The sequence below is a fragment of the Equus przewalskii genome, chromosome 14 (genome assembly GCF_037783145.1).
Source record: "Equus przewalskii isolate Varuska chromosome 14, EquPr2, whole genome shotgun sequence".
Taxonomy (NCBI): Eukaryota; Metazoa; Chordata; class Mammalia; order Perissodactyla; family Equidae; genus Equus; species Equus przewalskii.
The window spans coordinates 15,890,308-15,906,814 of record NC_091844.1 but is presented as its reverse complement, the minus strand read 5'-3'; the positions used below and the strand labels follow the sequence as shown (position 1 = coordinate 15,906,814).

Genomic DNA, 16,507 nt, shown 5'->3' with positions numbered 1-16,507 from the left:
ACTTCTTAAGGTGCTTAATGCCTTTGGTGATTTCCAGAGCCCTAAAGTAGTTGTGGTGATAATTTTTTCAGCTTTATTCTTGTTTCTTTGTTTTGGCAGAGAGGATTTACCAAACCCTTCATGACTCCATAACCAGAAGTGCCTTACAAACACAATTTATATGCATAGTGTAGCCACGCTGAAACAGCATGGCATGTGGACTAACTTAGTAACTTTTGAATATAGAATTTGGACACCTGCCCTCATGTTAAAGAAAAAATGAGCTCTAAACAAATATTGAACTTCAGTCATTTAGATTTCCTATTCTCAGAAGCATGCACCAGCGACCTTCAAAACACCTTATGTCTATTCTAATATTGAGCCAATAAGCAAATATGCTGTAGATAACAGGGGCCAGACACGGGAATTACAAACAGGGAAAAGGGGTAAAGTAGAACGACACTTGTGAAATTGTACAGTAAAATCTCAGGCTCTTCTCTTATGTTTAATTATTTTTATTTACATATCTTATTTTGAAATAATTTTAGACTTACAAAAAGTTTTAAAGCCATAAAGGTTGTTTCTATATACTCTTCCTTCAGCTTTCTCTAATATCTTGCATAACCACATCTGACATAACCATCTTACAAAACCAGAGCATTAACTTTGACACAGTGCTATTAACTAATCTAAATTCATATTTGGATTTCACTGATTTTTCAACTAATTCCTTTTTTAATTTCCAGGATCAAGTGTAGGTTACCGTATTGCATTTAGTTGTCATATATCTTTAATCGCCTCTAATCTGTCACAGTTCTTCATTCTCTCTTTGTCTTTTGTGACACTGATACCTTTAAAGTGTACTAGTCAGTTATTTTGGAGAATGTCCTTCTGATCAAGGTTGTCTGATGTTTCTATTGATTAGATTCAGATTATATGGTTTCGGCAAGAATACTACAGAAGGGTGGTATGTTTCTCAGTGCATCATATCAGGAGTTACATAACATCAATGTCTTGTTACTGGTGATGACAAATAATTGTAAATAATGAAACCCTTTCTGTAAGGAAATCTTGGGCAAAGATAACCAAAGGAGAAACTTGTACCACTCTTCCGATTTGCTCACATGCTGTCCTTATTAGGAATAATCTATACCCGTCAGAGTCTCTCTTTACTTATTTTCTTCAGAATTTAGTCTTTTTTAAAGCCTACCACCCAATAGAGAATATTGGGGGAAAAAAAGACTAAAAGACTTCAATCAAAGGACAAATGATTCTGTTAGCAATTTACCACTGGACTGCTGATAGTACGAAGAAAGGGAAATAGGAATAGGATTTATCAAAACATGATAATACCTACCAATGGATGGCTATTAGTGAGTCAAATATGTGGGTAAATGGATAGAATTTTCTACCACTTAGAATGTGGCAGAAATTAAATGGGCAGGTACAGCATGCAGCACTTGCACTACAGGTACAGCATGAGCTGTTTCTACCTGGGAAGGTTGAGAAATCATTGGTGCCGTATTAGGATTCACACAGGTGAGATGTTATTTCTGAAAATCTGAGATTCTGGTGCCTCCGGTGAAAAATATCTGCTATGTCTACATAGCACTTATTTTTAGAAATATGTATTTTTCCCAGTTTCCCATTTCTGATCTCACTGATCAATGGAATTCTGTCTTATAATTGTTGTGGAAAGGAAAATATTAGGAGTGGAGACTTTGGTATAGAGAGAGGGGATATCAGAGCAGAGCCAACCAGACCTTTCCTGGATAGAGTTAGTCTGACTTCGGCATTTGGAGAAAAAGACTTAGAAAAGTACTTGAAGAAGTCAAGCCAAGTTACAGGCACTGGTCTGTGAACCTCAGTAAAGGCTCCTATAGGAGAACACCTCAGTGCAGCTCAAGGGCCAGTTATCCACAGATGCCTGGGCGATGGTCCAACTATGGGCTCAGGTTGGGCAGTGACAATGGAATAATGCCTCCAGGAGCAAAGGAATGTGAGCAGCCTGTAGAGGCCAGAAAAAGCAAGGAAGAAACAGATTCTTCCTCAGTGTCTCCAGAAATGAATGTAGCCTTTGATTTTAGCCCCATAAGACCTGTTTTCAGACTTCTGATTTCAGATCTATAAGATAATTAATTTGTATTGTTTTAAGCCACTGAATTTGTGGTATTTTTAAAAGTAACAATAGGAAACTAATACACAGGTCAATAGATACAACATTGACAACACTCCAAAAGCTCCACATATTTTTTCCCAAAGTAAACGCTATCTTGACTTTCACTGTAATCATTTCCTTATTTTTCTTCTTAGCTTTGCCTCTTAAGGGTGCATCATAAACATTACTTTAGTTTTTCCCACTTTTTTTACTTGACACGTACGGAGCTTTTTTCACTCAACTGCATGTTTATGAGATTCATCAATGTCGTCGTCAGTTGCTGCAGTCATTCATTTACATTGCTGTCTAGTATTCCACTGTGTGAATACTATCACACTTCGGTCTCATTACTGATGAAATAGAAAAAAAATCTTCATCAGAATAGAACATTTTCTCCTTTTGAAGGACCAAGAATAAGACTGACAGTTAAAGTGTCAACATAAACAAGACAAGGCAGAGACCATGGAATATCTAAAATGATTAAAAAAAAAAATAAAGTCCTAGACCTAGAGTTTAGGTCTCAGCAAAACATCTTTTGAGAATTAAGGTGAACTCAAGACCACCTGGGACATCAATATCTCTGGGCATGGAAACTTTATTCACAAATTTCCTAAGCAATTTTTATTCCCGAGCTTTGAGAACCAAAAACCAATGAGGGAGAATTCTTTCATGAGAGAATCAGTGAAGGAGTTACTCATCCTCGAGGTAGTATGGAAGATGTTCTCAGCCTTCCTCATGGTCCCTGTATCTCTACGGTGTACAGAGGGATAGAATCCAAATATACTGTGAGACTGACAAAAGCACTTTCCAAACCTTGCCTTGTGCAAACTCACATAAATTCTCTGGCTTCAGTGCTCTCACTCACTCTCTGATAATTAATATGTAACTTTTTGCAGATTATTCTCCAACACTCACAGATAAAAATACGACTTCTAGCTAAATACCGCAGTAATAGAATATTGTTCATACTGTGATTAAATAATCACTGTTTTGATTTATGGTTATTTGATATGAGTCTCCATTCCAGCTCTTCAAATCTCAGGGTTCTTTTAAAACCATTGTGAGATAGAGTGCTAGATACATCGCTGTTGCTAATGAAACTGAGTGTCTTTCACTTTCAGACGGAAAGGTTTATCTTGCCCTGTGCTACAGGTGAGTTTTAGTCTCTGAATTTAAACAGTGTCTTTCTTGTATGGAAACTCATCATGAGGATATCTATGCTCCAGGTCACTTACTAGGATACGAGTTTCCGAGCACTTTGCAGGTTCAGAGGCGTTTGAGGAGATCTTGATGATTGAGCAAGGTCTTGTTTGAGCAGCTGCCAGGGAAAGAGGAGGCAGATCTGTGCGGTGGGGTTTTATGACGGGAATTGCATTGGTCATCCCTTGGCAGAGTTGTATCACAAAGGAAAGTCACCTCACACACTGACCCATAGAACTTTCTTTGCTAACGAATTCAAATTAAGCCTGTAGCACAGTGGTGACGTACACATCAGAGAAGCACTGAGAACCTTCCCTCTTTATGCCTGTTTGACTCATACAAGTAAACGAGAGGATCACGTGAACTCATAACCGGGACCTCCTGGCCTACACCCTGCTGATTTGCATCTTTATTCCTTTGAAATCACAAGACTCTCAGAGTTGCTTTTAGGGGGTATGCTTGTGAGAAAACTGTGTTTAGCCTGTGACAAGGCTCAGCCAACATAATGGATTTTCAGGTTCAAATTTTCAGTTTCCTGCTCCTCGGTGTCACAGGTAAGAAAAATATGAGCTCACAACTCAGGATCCTTTTTCCATGGAGTTTGAGTCTAAGACAAACTTGTTTGGTTTTGTTGAAGTTGAGTCTTACAGTAAATCTGTATGTTGCATAGTATGAAGCTCTATGTCTGCTGACCTCCATCTCTTTTCATCTCTCCTATGTGATCATAGTGTGCAGTGGAGAGATCATGTTGACCCAGTCTCCGGCTTCCACAGCTGTTTCCCAAGGGGAGAGAGTCACCGTCACCTGCAGGATCAGCACAAGCATAAGTACCGGCTACTTAACACTGGTACCAACAGAAGCCAGGAGCCCGTCCAAATCTCCCTGTTCACAGGACGTCAAGCCTGGCTTCTGGGATTCCATCCCACTTCAGTGGCAGCAGATCTGGGATGTCGTATTCTCTCACAATCAGCAGTGTGAAGGCTGAAGACGCTGCAATCTACTACTGTCAGCACACAAATAGTGATCCACCCACAGTGTTACAGACAGAAGCAAAAACCTCTTGCAGCTCCTCAGGGTCCAGCTGCTTCAGCTTCAGAGGCTGTGAGGGTCTGGTCTCTGCTTCCCATGTCTGGGAGACCTCTCAGTGGCCTCTAGCGGAACCTGGACTTACATTATTGTTGAAAACTCTTCGTCATCAGAAGAAAGCAATAAACAAAGTCCAGGAGATAGATAAATTCGGAAAGAGGTCCAGTTTGGTGGCAACCTGAATAATGAAGGAAATGAGGCAATTCCCCTAATTGTGTGACGCAATTCCTCTAAATAGAGCAGTAACATTTAAGTAGATTGTTTCTTAAGATTCCACTCCATAAACAAGCTCAGCAGGGTGGGATTAGTAGTAGAACTTCCCTCCAAATAAAGGAATATGATCGGGGCAGCCACCACACAGGCCCTGGATCCTTTGCATTATTTGGTTGAAATAGTGTGTTAAGCTGTATGAAGGATTACTGAATGATAACCAACTCTTCTTCTTTTATTATGAATGGTAATAATGAAATTATTTTTAAATAATTGAAAAAAAAATCCTAATTCCTGTAGATGCTAACAGATTTAGCCAAAAAGAAGATATTACGAAGTGTCCACACTGACAAGTTTATTACAGCCTTGTTCCTGGGCTGTTGTTGCTACCTTGACTCCTGAGATAATAAAATCCATCCACTGTAAAGGGGTAGCATCCTTTAACTGTGGAGGCTTTGGTTTGGTCTAATCAAGGCCTGGCAGTGCCCAGCTTCTTCTCTGGGCACAAAACTAGAGTACCAGTGTCCTCCCTGAGCACAGTTCACTTCCCCTGGGAATGAAGTGCCTGCATCTAGGTGAAGGCTTCCAGAAAGTGTGAGATTTAGGCAGTCCCTGTGCAACCTTGTAGGCCACAGAGCCATATGTAACAGTCAGTGGATCTGGGAGCAAGAGCCCTAAGTGAGAAGCTGTAGAAACAGGAAAAAGAGAACAATAAGTAAAGGAATTAGACCCTGCATTGCTCCATTACAGTGCTAGTACGTGGTTAACACCCCACTCTTCAGAAAAATAAAAGCCCTAGTTTGTGGCATTTGCCTATTTCTACAATTGTAGGTAAATTTTTTTTTTTTAAAGATTGGCACCTAAGCTAACAGCTGTTGCCAATCTTTTTTTTTTTTTCCCCTGCTTTATCTCCCCAAATACCTCCGGCACATAGTTGTATATCCCAGTTGCAGGTCCTTCTAGTTGTGGCATGTGGGACGTCGCCTCAGCATGGCCTGATGAGCAGTGCCATGTCCATGCCCAGGATCAGAACCGGCTAAACCCTGGGCTGCCGCAGCGGAAAGCGCGAGATTAACCACTCGGCCACAGGGCCAGCCCCTGCAGGTAAATTTCTAATGCACTCCTTTCAGCCCTTGATAGCAAGGCAGAAAGTGATTAGAGATATAAATGATTTAAGAACAGTACCAACCAACTTGAACTAATGGCTGAAGAACAGTATACCATCAACAGAAGAATAACATCCTTTCAAATGCACGGGGAAGATTCTCCAAGATAAACCATATCTTGTGCAATGTCTGCATAAACTTAAAAGTCTGGAAATCATACAGAGAATTGCCTCTGTCCATAAAACAATAAAATTAGAAAGCAGGTACAAAAGCATTTTGAAAATCATACAATATGAAACAATATCCTCCTAAATAAAATATGTAAATAATAAATCAAAATCAAATATTAAATAAAATACTTTGAACTGAATGATAAGGAAAGCACAGCCTATCCAAATTTGTGGGATGCAATTAAAAAAGTACTTAGAGAGAAATTTATAACTTTTAATGCTGTTTGAAAAAAAGAAAAGTTTAAAATCAATGATTTTCTGGGGCTCCTCTTACTACTTCCATTGTTTTCCTTGTTAAAGTTTATTCAGTGTTAACCTGAGTACTCAGTAAAAATCGCAGAGTCAGGCATAATTTCAGCCAGACCTTGAAGTTTAATTGGGAGCCACAGTTTTATAATCACACACGAAGCTTCTCCAGGTGGTGTCTGTGGCAGACCAACAGCATGAAAGCTGCCATAGGCTGGAGATGATGAGGTCAAAACATGGATATTACTTAGTGTTATTGTTGTTTTTCTCACAAATCCAGGAGAAGTGCCTTTAAATCACAAATGCTCGATTAAACAACATCACCTGATTGTTAGAGACAGCCTGTACACAGATCTGTCTTTTCAAGTATTCTGAATTCCCAAACTTAAGGTAATCTCTTTGATTTCTGCCAAGTTCTTCAGGTTTTGAAGGAGAACTTGAGATTTCAGGTGAAATTTGGCCAGTGGATACAAGGGGATTAAGTCAAAAAGTCACCAGATGATAGTATATGCCATGGGTATAAGGGGAAGGCTTTGACCTTGGAATTACATGGGTGAATTATATCAAAAATGAATGAGGATCTAAAATAAGAAGGGTGAGAGACATCCTAGTGGTCATTGTAATGAGAACAAACAAGATGAAATAGATGAAGAGAAAATTCTGGCAATCTAAGGAGAGACTGAATATTAAGGAGTCCGCACCCAGTTGTGTGGTGTTCTCATGTTTGTCACTTGCTTTTCTCCGTCGTTGGGATGAGGATTGAGGAGGAGCTGGTGAAAACTCAGCGACTTAGGAAAGGGTCTAAAAGACTGCATGGGCGAGAATGAGCATGCTTCGAGGAAAGGAAAGATTCCCTTTAATGCTATTATTTGGAAGCTAAGCGGGGTCCATCTTGGTATTTGGTTTTGCTTTTCTCGGAAGAGGAAATGATGAATGTGGCAAAAGTCTGCGACCTGGCCACATGAATTTACTTCTGCTTCAGAGTGCAATCACTGGCACAGCTGGACAATGTAATGAGGTTTCTATAGCCTCCACTGTATCCAGTGTGTCTGGCATGGCTTTGTCGGCAGCAGAAACTACAGAACCAACAAACCAAAAAAGGAAGTGAGTGTGCATGTGCATGGAGAAACTTTATAAATACCAACAGTCACCTCATTCTACATAATGAACATTTTCAGTAGCAGCTGAGGCAACCCCACTGAGGGCATTTGGAGGTTTTTGTAACAGGCTGTATCACTGTGAGAGGTATACGATCATGTTGTAGACAGAAATAATATGCAGCATCCTCAGATTTTACGTCATCAATTGTCAGGGTAAAATCTACTCCATGCACAGTGCCACTGAACCGAGAGGGAACCCCAGACCAGAGAGTAGTAGCTTCTTTAATAATGAGCTTAGGAGCTTCTCCTGGTTTCCGTTGATACCAGTTCACATCATCACCAATGTCTTGGCTGGCTTTGCAGGTGATGATGACTTTGTCTCCTGGAATCACTAACATGGATTCCGGAGACTGTGTGACTGTTATTTCTGCCCTGGTATCTGTTTAGGGAGGAAAATAGGAAAGAGAAATCAAAAGCGTCATGTTTAGAGAGAATGACGAAAATCAGTTTCTCATGAAGATGTAATATTTTTGTTGGGATTCAGAGGACTTAAATGCCACAAAGAGTTGGAAATATTTCTCTTACCAAAAATCCAGAGGAGCAGGAAGCTGAGGAGCTGAGCCTGGGAGCCCATAGCCTTAGCCCAACTTTCAGCTGTAGTCAGTTTCCTCATCAGTTGGACAACACTCATTATATGACCACAGAAAAGCTGGGGGGGGCAACATGGGAGAAATATGCAAATTATGTGGTATGTAGTTGTGGAATGGGGAGGTAGTGTTTCAACGGCACAGAGTGAAACTTCTTGCATGCACTGTACATGATGTTATCCGCAAGATGTTATCTTGTTTAGACTCAAAAAGGTTATGACTAAAATGTAACCTTCTGGGCAGTTATCGTCTTTCCCTTTCATTGCTTTTCCGTGACCAGACTTTTCTGGTTGCAGAATTCAGTGTTGCATCTTCTACCAGTCTGATCCTAAATAAATCGCTGGTGGCAGACTCCCTGGCAACTTTCCTGACATCACCAACCACTGCCCTCCTTTGAACTCCACACCCGGGACCCTGTTCTGTTACTTGGGATTGAACTCAGGATCAGAGAGGCGGCTCTTTAACACGGCTTCCCACTGCGCCCTCGGCCCCCTGATTACATATTTGTTCTACTGAGCTATAATTTCTTAACACTCTGGGAGTTGTTTCATGTTTTTACATCATTTTATTTTGTCCAAACCAAATTAATGGCTTGCCAGTAGAACTGGATAGAAATAAAAAGTTTCTTTTTACATCATAAATCCATATTTTAAAAAAACACATGCAGGATTTGAAAGTGGAAACCTGAGAATTACAATTAATGCCCCAGGTAAAAGAGACAGGACATGAGTAATTAGATTACTATTGTCAGTTTGCAAGGGAAATAAGATAAACCTCCCCCCTTATAATAAAATTCTACTAGCCTGCTCCTTTTCTTCAGATAGGAATGGGAATAATGGAGGTGGAGTATTCCTTGCTGATGAAATAGAGGGTATTTGAAAGAAGTTTCCAGAGAAATTTCCAAACTTCAACCTTTCTGGAGTCTAGCACATATCATTGGAAAGCAAGGCCAGCTACATAATTTGCAGACAGTGCAAAATGAATGTGAGGCTGCTTGTTCAAAAAGCAGGAAAAAGGTGTCATCATGATAATTAAATAAATTTTCCTTTAGAAACACTTTATTACTTTTCAAAAGTAATAATTATATGGATAACCATATGAACTTACAAAAATTGCAAAAAGTAATATTAGGTGTCAAAGTTTTACATAATACAATAAATGATAATTTAGTGGCAAGGTATTCTGATGGATTGTGAGATTTTCCTGGCTTGTTTTTCTGCAAATTCATTGATTATAGGATCAAAATTTAGTGATGTCATTTTCAATACATATAATTGGAAGCAATGTCAGTCTCTCTCGGCAAATGCAAAATCACACAAATTTTTTAATGACTCTTACTTGTGAGAAGGGTTTTCTTGCTGATGCACCTGTTACTAGAGATCTTAAAAGTATTTATAGGCTGTGACAATCTTGGGATAAATTCTTGATAAATTATCTTAAAATATCAATTTTTGTTCACCCAGACCTGATGACCTTTGAAGAAATCAAAAGTGGCTTCATTATTTGCGAATAATTCCAAACACCTGTTTATGCATTCTCTCACTGTCTCTTCAATTGTAAGAAATAATCAGTTTTAAAATTATCTTCCTGACTAATAATTGATTACTTTGAAGCTTTCTATGAAAATAGTGTTCTCTTCTATTGAATGTGACAATATTTAAATTTAATTTTTACTTCTAATCCTGAGGATATTTGCTTTGCATTGCTGTATCACTTTTCAAAGCTGGGGATTCTAAACTCTCTGAAGAATTCTAAGAACTACCTGACGTACCTTATTGCAGTGTTCACGACTATGCTTTATTGTATAATGATTTTCTGACAACGTGACTGCTGGACTATCAAGGATTGTTGTCCTAGTGTTCAGGCTGGAAAGTTAATATTAATTGTACTTTGGTTTAATTCCAATTTATTAAGCCACACCAGCACAGGAAAATGGCAATGTATACAATTGTGATTAATAGCTACTACTTACAGACCATATTCTATGTTGCTAGGCCCAAACTTAAGAAAAGATCATTTATTATATTCTTTACATCGTGTCTGTAAGAGATTTTACAAACTCACTCTTTGAAGAACTTTAGGCTTCCACGTTGAGTAACTTGCTGAAGATCTAGTGAAAAGAAGAGTCAGAATTTGAACCTCAGTCTGTCTGACCCAAAGTGCTTGTCATAAACAACTACGAAGCAATCTCTTTCCAATGAGATATGGCTTTCCTCGTATTTGTCTGTCTCTCCCTTTGCATTCATATTTTCTGTGTGACTCGAACTTTATTTGTGGCAGTCTCCAGTGTCCTTCATAATGTCCAGAAAAGAGAGAAGAATCACAAGCAATTATAAACTGGCCTCTGGCTACCCTGATAGGTTAAAGCTGCTGTGAAGTCTTTCATTATTCATGACACCTGCACCAACCTCTAGGGTCCCGTGGGGATTCAGAGGTAGTGGTTCTGGGACACATTTCTCACTCCATCCAGGATATCGGGTTGGTAGATGGCTGTGGGCCTTCCTCTCAGCATGACTGAGGCTTCCTCCCACAGAACCCCAGTCCTCAGCAAACTCCTCCCCTGAGGTTGATTAGCTGCCCTAGGCTCCTGTCCTCATCTCCCGATAGTTTGGAGGCAGTGTTCTGATTTTGTTCAGCTGCTGAATTTCATTAGAAATACTGATTTTCAGCTTCTTTCTGGAGTTTCTGGATTCAATGTGCTCGGTTTTCTTCCCTTGCATTTGTTTTACCGTAACAAGTTTCCAGGTCATCCCAGAATATCATTCCTTTATTTCCCAATGCTTATCTCTTTGTACATTTGATTAAATATGTGTGTGGAGGGTCTGCATTTTAAAAGCTGCTCTATTAATTCTGTCACAAAGATATTTATAAACTGCTAGGATCAGGATCAGGAAAAAAGAGGATGAGAATGAGACATACTCTCCTGGATCTGGTTTCCCACCCTGTGTTCACATTATCTAAATATATCCTGCTACATACTTTCTTCTACAAGTTTAAAATATCTTGTCTTTTATATTTAAGAATTTAATCCATTTGGAAAGTGAATTTTCTATATGTTCTTAGAAATCTGATTTCATTTTTTCCCATATGGATGATACTCTTCCCCAAAATTATTTACTAAATAGTTCACTTTTCCCCAGTGATCAGCAACGCACATGCACACATATGCACATGCACAACTACTAAAGTGCATCCAGCTGGTAACACCACTGGTTGATTTAGTAGAATGGAGCAACACTTAATTTTCAACTTTCAGCATTTCTGTTATATTCCCAATGGGAAAGAGGTAAGAACGTCCTCTTCCTACCAAGATAAATTACAACTTGTTAGAAGCCCGAAAAACAATTCAGATATAGGTATGGTTTTCTCAGGCTGGTCAAAAGATAAAATAGTGTCCCAGGAATGGCAGAAGGTAGGCGGGATGGATCTGCAGAGTGAAGAGAAAAATATAAGATTTCAGAGGAGCAGATGGAAATTGCTGGTAAATTCCCACTTGGAGCCCCAGTACTTTTGCGTGGACCAGGGCTGGAACAATAACTCACTTTGGGTCTCTCCTAGAGCTCTGGGTGGAGGAGGAAAGCAGCAGGGGGAGTAGGGGAAAGCAAGTGACTGGGGAAAGGGTTTTCACTGTTTGTCAGACATTGTAGGTGATTCGTCATTAAGAGGATTCCAGAAAAGAAAACGGAGACCAACTTAACCACCTTAAATGGTCCACATCCCCAAACTCTGTCTTCCATGTTTATCCCACAACCAAGCTATAAAAAAGGCTTCGCTAAGCTAATCTATAAGGACACAGTCCTTTTCCAGAAGAAATGATTGTGAATTTTGAAAATACTCCCCCAAAAAATCATATTCCAAGGAGAAGTAATTGGCAAGAAAATGATATGAAAAATGAACTTATAGAGATACAGATATAGATTAAAAACAAAAAAAGCAAAGTAGAAGTAGTAATTATAAAGTAAATAGAAAGAAATGTATTCAGAGGGCAAAAAAACTGAGTCAAAGATACATAGGAAAAGCGTACAATAGATTACAGAGAAAAATCAAAAATGTGGGATCAATTACAAAGAATATTATAGAGAAGATAGAAAAGAGACAATGTATGTTGATAATTGATATGTTTTAACTATAAAATTAGATAAATGACACAGAAAAATGTATATGATAATAAGATTGGTAATATATCTCAATGAAGATTTGTCAAACCATTCTATCATATGGCCTATATATTTATGAATTAGATATACATAAAAGATGTGAACATAAAAACATAAATCTATAAAAATTACAGAAGATATTTTATGTGAATATGTCAAATTGATATATCAGAGAGACTACTTAACATGAGAACAAGAAATTCCAAAGTAAACAAAAAATGTATATGAAAAGAAAAAATATACAAAAATTTTTGGAAAAACTTTGTAAGTAGAAGTACTAAAACCAATGTCAAACACAAATGGTTCACTGGAGAAAATCACTAAACATATGGAAAAATAAAAGAAAACTATAGTAATTAAAGATATTCCATGTGAGTTTAAGGAAGAAAATTTCAATAAGAAAATAACCAAAGGATATCATTAATTCTCTAAAGTATTAATTCTCAAAAGTATCCAAAGAAAAGTGAATAGTAGGCGGAGTGTGTTCTAAGGGAGACAAGTCCCCATTCATGCAAATTAGGATAAAAATGAATGTAAAAGTAAGTTGCCAACTTCACACCCAAAACACAATTCATGAAAGGAAAAGTTAGTAAACTAGACCTCATCAAAATTAAAAACTTTCGATCTTCAAAAGACTGTTAAAGGGATGTAACGACAAATTATAGACTGGGAGATAAAAAATGCAAATCACATGTCTAACAAAGGACTTGTATCTAGAATGTATAAAAACCTCAAAAGTCAGTATTAAGAAACAAACAATCCCATTAGAAAATGGGTTCACATGCACAGACAATTCACTGCAGAGGATCCACAGATAACAAATAAATGAAAAAATGTTCACTGTCACTAGACGTAAGAGAAATGAACATTAAAACCACACACCTGTAAGAATGTCTAAATTAAAAAATAATGACAACATCAAGTGCAAGTGTGCTGATGGTAATGCAAAATGGTACAGAAACTCTGGAAAATAGTTTGGTAGTTCCTTTTAAAATTAAAAATGGACTTATCATACACCCAGCAAATGAACTCTTGGTCATTTATCTAAGGGAAATGAAAAATTATTTTATACCAAAACTTGTACAGAAATGTTCATAGAAGCTTTATCAGTAATAGCCAAACCCAGAAAATTATCCAAGTGTTTTTCAATGGATAAACAATTAAATAATCTTTAGTAAATCATACAAAGGAAATACTATTCCGTAATAAAAAGGAAGGAACTACTGATTCACACAACAGGGATAAACCTCAGGGAAGTTATGCTGAGTGAAATGTGCCAGTCTCAAAAGAGGACATGATGCATAGTGCCTTTTATGTAGTGGTTGCCAGGAGTTAGGGATGGGGAGAGAGGGTGGGTGTGGCTATAACGAGATAACACCAGGGAGTCTTGTGGAGATGGTACAGTTGAGTATCTTGATTATGGTGGTAGCTATGTGAGGCTACATATGTGATGCATTTTTATAGAACTACACACATGTACAAACATACACACAAGCGAGTATATATATAAGTTGTGAAAACTGACTAAGTTCTGTAGGTTATATGGAAGACAATTTTCTGCTTTAGATATTGTACTAGTTGGCCAAGCTGTCAACATTGGGGGAGGCTAAGTAAAGGCTGTTTGGTACATCTTTATAATTTCCTGTGAATCTATAATTATTTGAACATAAAATGTAAGAAAAAAATTCTCAAATTTATTATCTGAAAACCCTGAAAAGAATGAATTGCCATTTCTCTCTCAAATGTTTGACAAACATTTTAAAGCTTTATGACTCCCTCTGCTGGTGGGAATGTGAGTAAAAAAGCTAAAAACATTAATGTGGGAATATAAATTGTTATAGACATTCCTAAAGCAATCAGTGATTATTAATAGGATGAAATTAAAATATTTAGTGACCCAATCCCATTTCTGAAAAGAAAAAAACTTTAGAAATAGAAAGTCAATTGTTTATACGGAAACAACCCTAAGGTCCATCAACAAGAGATACCGAAATAAATTATGGTATTTCTTTATTATGAAAAATTATGTAGCTACCAAAAGGAGTGGTTAATTTCACACCATAATCTTAAACTCTTGAATTATACATCACTTGTGAAAGTAGGATTCCAACAATGTTATTACATGATCCCATGTTTGAGAGCCTGCAATTCTAACCACAGAATTATAGTCTACACGAGTGAGTTTATTTTCAAATATTAAATGATATGATATATATTTCTTGGTGTGAGTATTAAGTCTCTTCTTAATAAAATCACATCAAGTTAATTAAAAGAAAAATCATGATCTAATTATGCGCAGAAGAAGCCAGATGGGAAGTTGGTGGTTTTGGATGTATGTAGAGGAGAGAATTTTTAGAGAGCTAAATCCAAGGGTGGGCCCATGGCCAAGTGGTTAAGTTTGCACACTCTGCGTTGTTGACCCTGGCTTCATCGGTTTGGATCCTGGGCGTGGACCTACACACTGCTCATCAAGACATTCTGTGGCAGCATCCCACACAGAAGAACTAGAATGACCTACAAATAGGATATACAACTGTGTACTGGGGCTCAGGGAGATAAAAAAAGAGGAAGATTGGCAACAGATGTTAGCTCAGGGCCAATCTTCTTTACCAAATAAAAAAAAAGAGAGAGAGCTAATCCTTATCTTTCATGTTTAGAAAATCTGTATTTAATAAGTAAAATCTAAAAGTTTTAATAAATCTTTCAAAATAAATATAAGTATAAACATATTATTGAAAAATGTGGAGCTAAATACCAAAATAGACAGTAAAATAATTTCAAAGATATGATGGAATCCAGAGGCTGAAACAAACTCGTAGGAACCAATAAGAAAAGAAAACTCCAAAGAAAGTTGAAGAAGTAGCTTTTATTTTAAGAGCCATAGCTAAAACAGCAGCCGTCAACGATAGACTGGATAAATTAATTGTGGTATATTCACATAGTAGAATACTACCCAGCAAAGAAAATAAATTATCCAATGTTACACAAAAAATTTGGATGAATCTTTCATGGACACTATTAAGCAAAGTTAACCGGAAATCAAAGAATACACATTGGATGTCTCCATTAATAGAAAGTTCAATACATAACAAAGTAGTGCCAGGGCCGGGCTTCTGGTGTGCCGGCCATGGCTCTATGTCTTCAGCTGGATGGTGGTCACACAGGGATTCAAATTGTGAGAATTCATTTTGTTCTACATTTCTGTCTTTGCCCTTCTCTGCATTATGTTTCCATAAAGATTATAAAAAGAGAAATACAAAACAACACTCTAAGAAAGCACCAGAGACATTGACAATGTAAAGACGTGTGTCTGGATTCAAACACTGGGGGTAACGGGTTGAACGGCCATCTTCTTGGCTCCCTGCCAGCTAGTGTAAAGAAGAAACTAGCTCCCACAAACTCTCCTGCTGAGTGACAGTGTCTCCAAATAATAGGATGGTCTTCTGCCAGCTCAAGAGTTGTCTGGCATCTGCTCTCAACAGGTTAACTGTTTAAGAATGCAAAATGCAAGTGCTGGAAACCGCCTTTCCCAGTGGTCTGGTGAGTTGAACACCATGAATTCACTCTCTGAAAGGACTTGACAGGAAAATATATCTGTCTCTGGCATATAGAGAGCTAATAACCCAGTGTCAGTAAGAGGACAATGGGAAAGAATTTTATGCATCAGATGGTGATATAAAATTCCTGGTGATCAACTGTTACAATCTGGTGTATTATCTGTTGTACTTACCTCACACATACCAGATTGATCAAAGGAGTTTCTTAAGGGAAGACGTTCCCAGTATGCTGGTGCAGAATAAAAGAGGACTAATTTTATATTATCGTTTTCTGATTGGAGTTTAGAAAAACTCTTCTCACACAGAGTCTTTCTCATGTGTAGGACCAAGTCCTTTGAGGATTTCCAGTTTCTTGCTACCTCTGTGTGAGAACCTAAGTCTCCCACCTAACCACTATGCGGGACAGCAATGCCATGAATCGAGAGTTCAGGAGGAGATTTTGTACGTGAGAAGGGCAAGAACTGGATCCCCTGCTTCAATGTCTTGGGATGACCTGTACCTATGACTGACATGTTCGTGAGATTTCCTTCAAAGATGGTCTCTGTTCAGGGGCATCTGTCTACCACATCACTAGATATTAGAATAGGGAAACCATCTGAATATTCTGTCCTGTCAGTGATGCAGGTCATGACGAATTGAACAGCTCATGATAAATGGTGCCTATTTTAAATTGCTTCACAAGCATAGTCACTGTCCTATAAAAAAACAAAACAAAGCAAAAAACTAAACAACTCTAGAGTAATGGAAAGAATAATGTGTAGGTTTATGGACTCAAGTAATTTAACCCAAAGTCATACTTAATTGCCAAAAAGCACAAGCAAATATAATTCT

General features: G+C 37.9%; 1 long non-coding RNA gene across 27 annotated transcripts in view; it reads left to right on the top strand.

Moving 5' to 3' along the window:
• LOC139075708 (uncharacterized) overlaps positions 1-5,452 on the top strand; it is a 46,217-nt gene extending 40,765 nt beyond the window's left edge. For 8 of the 27 annotated variants that reach the window (XR_011526381.1, XR_011526375.1, XR_011526372.1 and 5 more), the window contains one exon: positions 4,073-4,804. This is a non-coding gene — a long non-coding RNA (uncharacterized lncRNA). Of the gene's footprint in view, positions 1-3,943 lie in introns of all 27 variants that reach the window. The other 19 variants (XR_011526394.1, XR_011526393.1, XR_011526399.1 and 16 more) reach the window with 8 other exon arrangements.
• Positions 5,453-16,507: the final 11,055 nt, after the last annotated feature.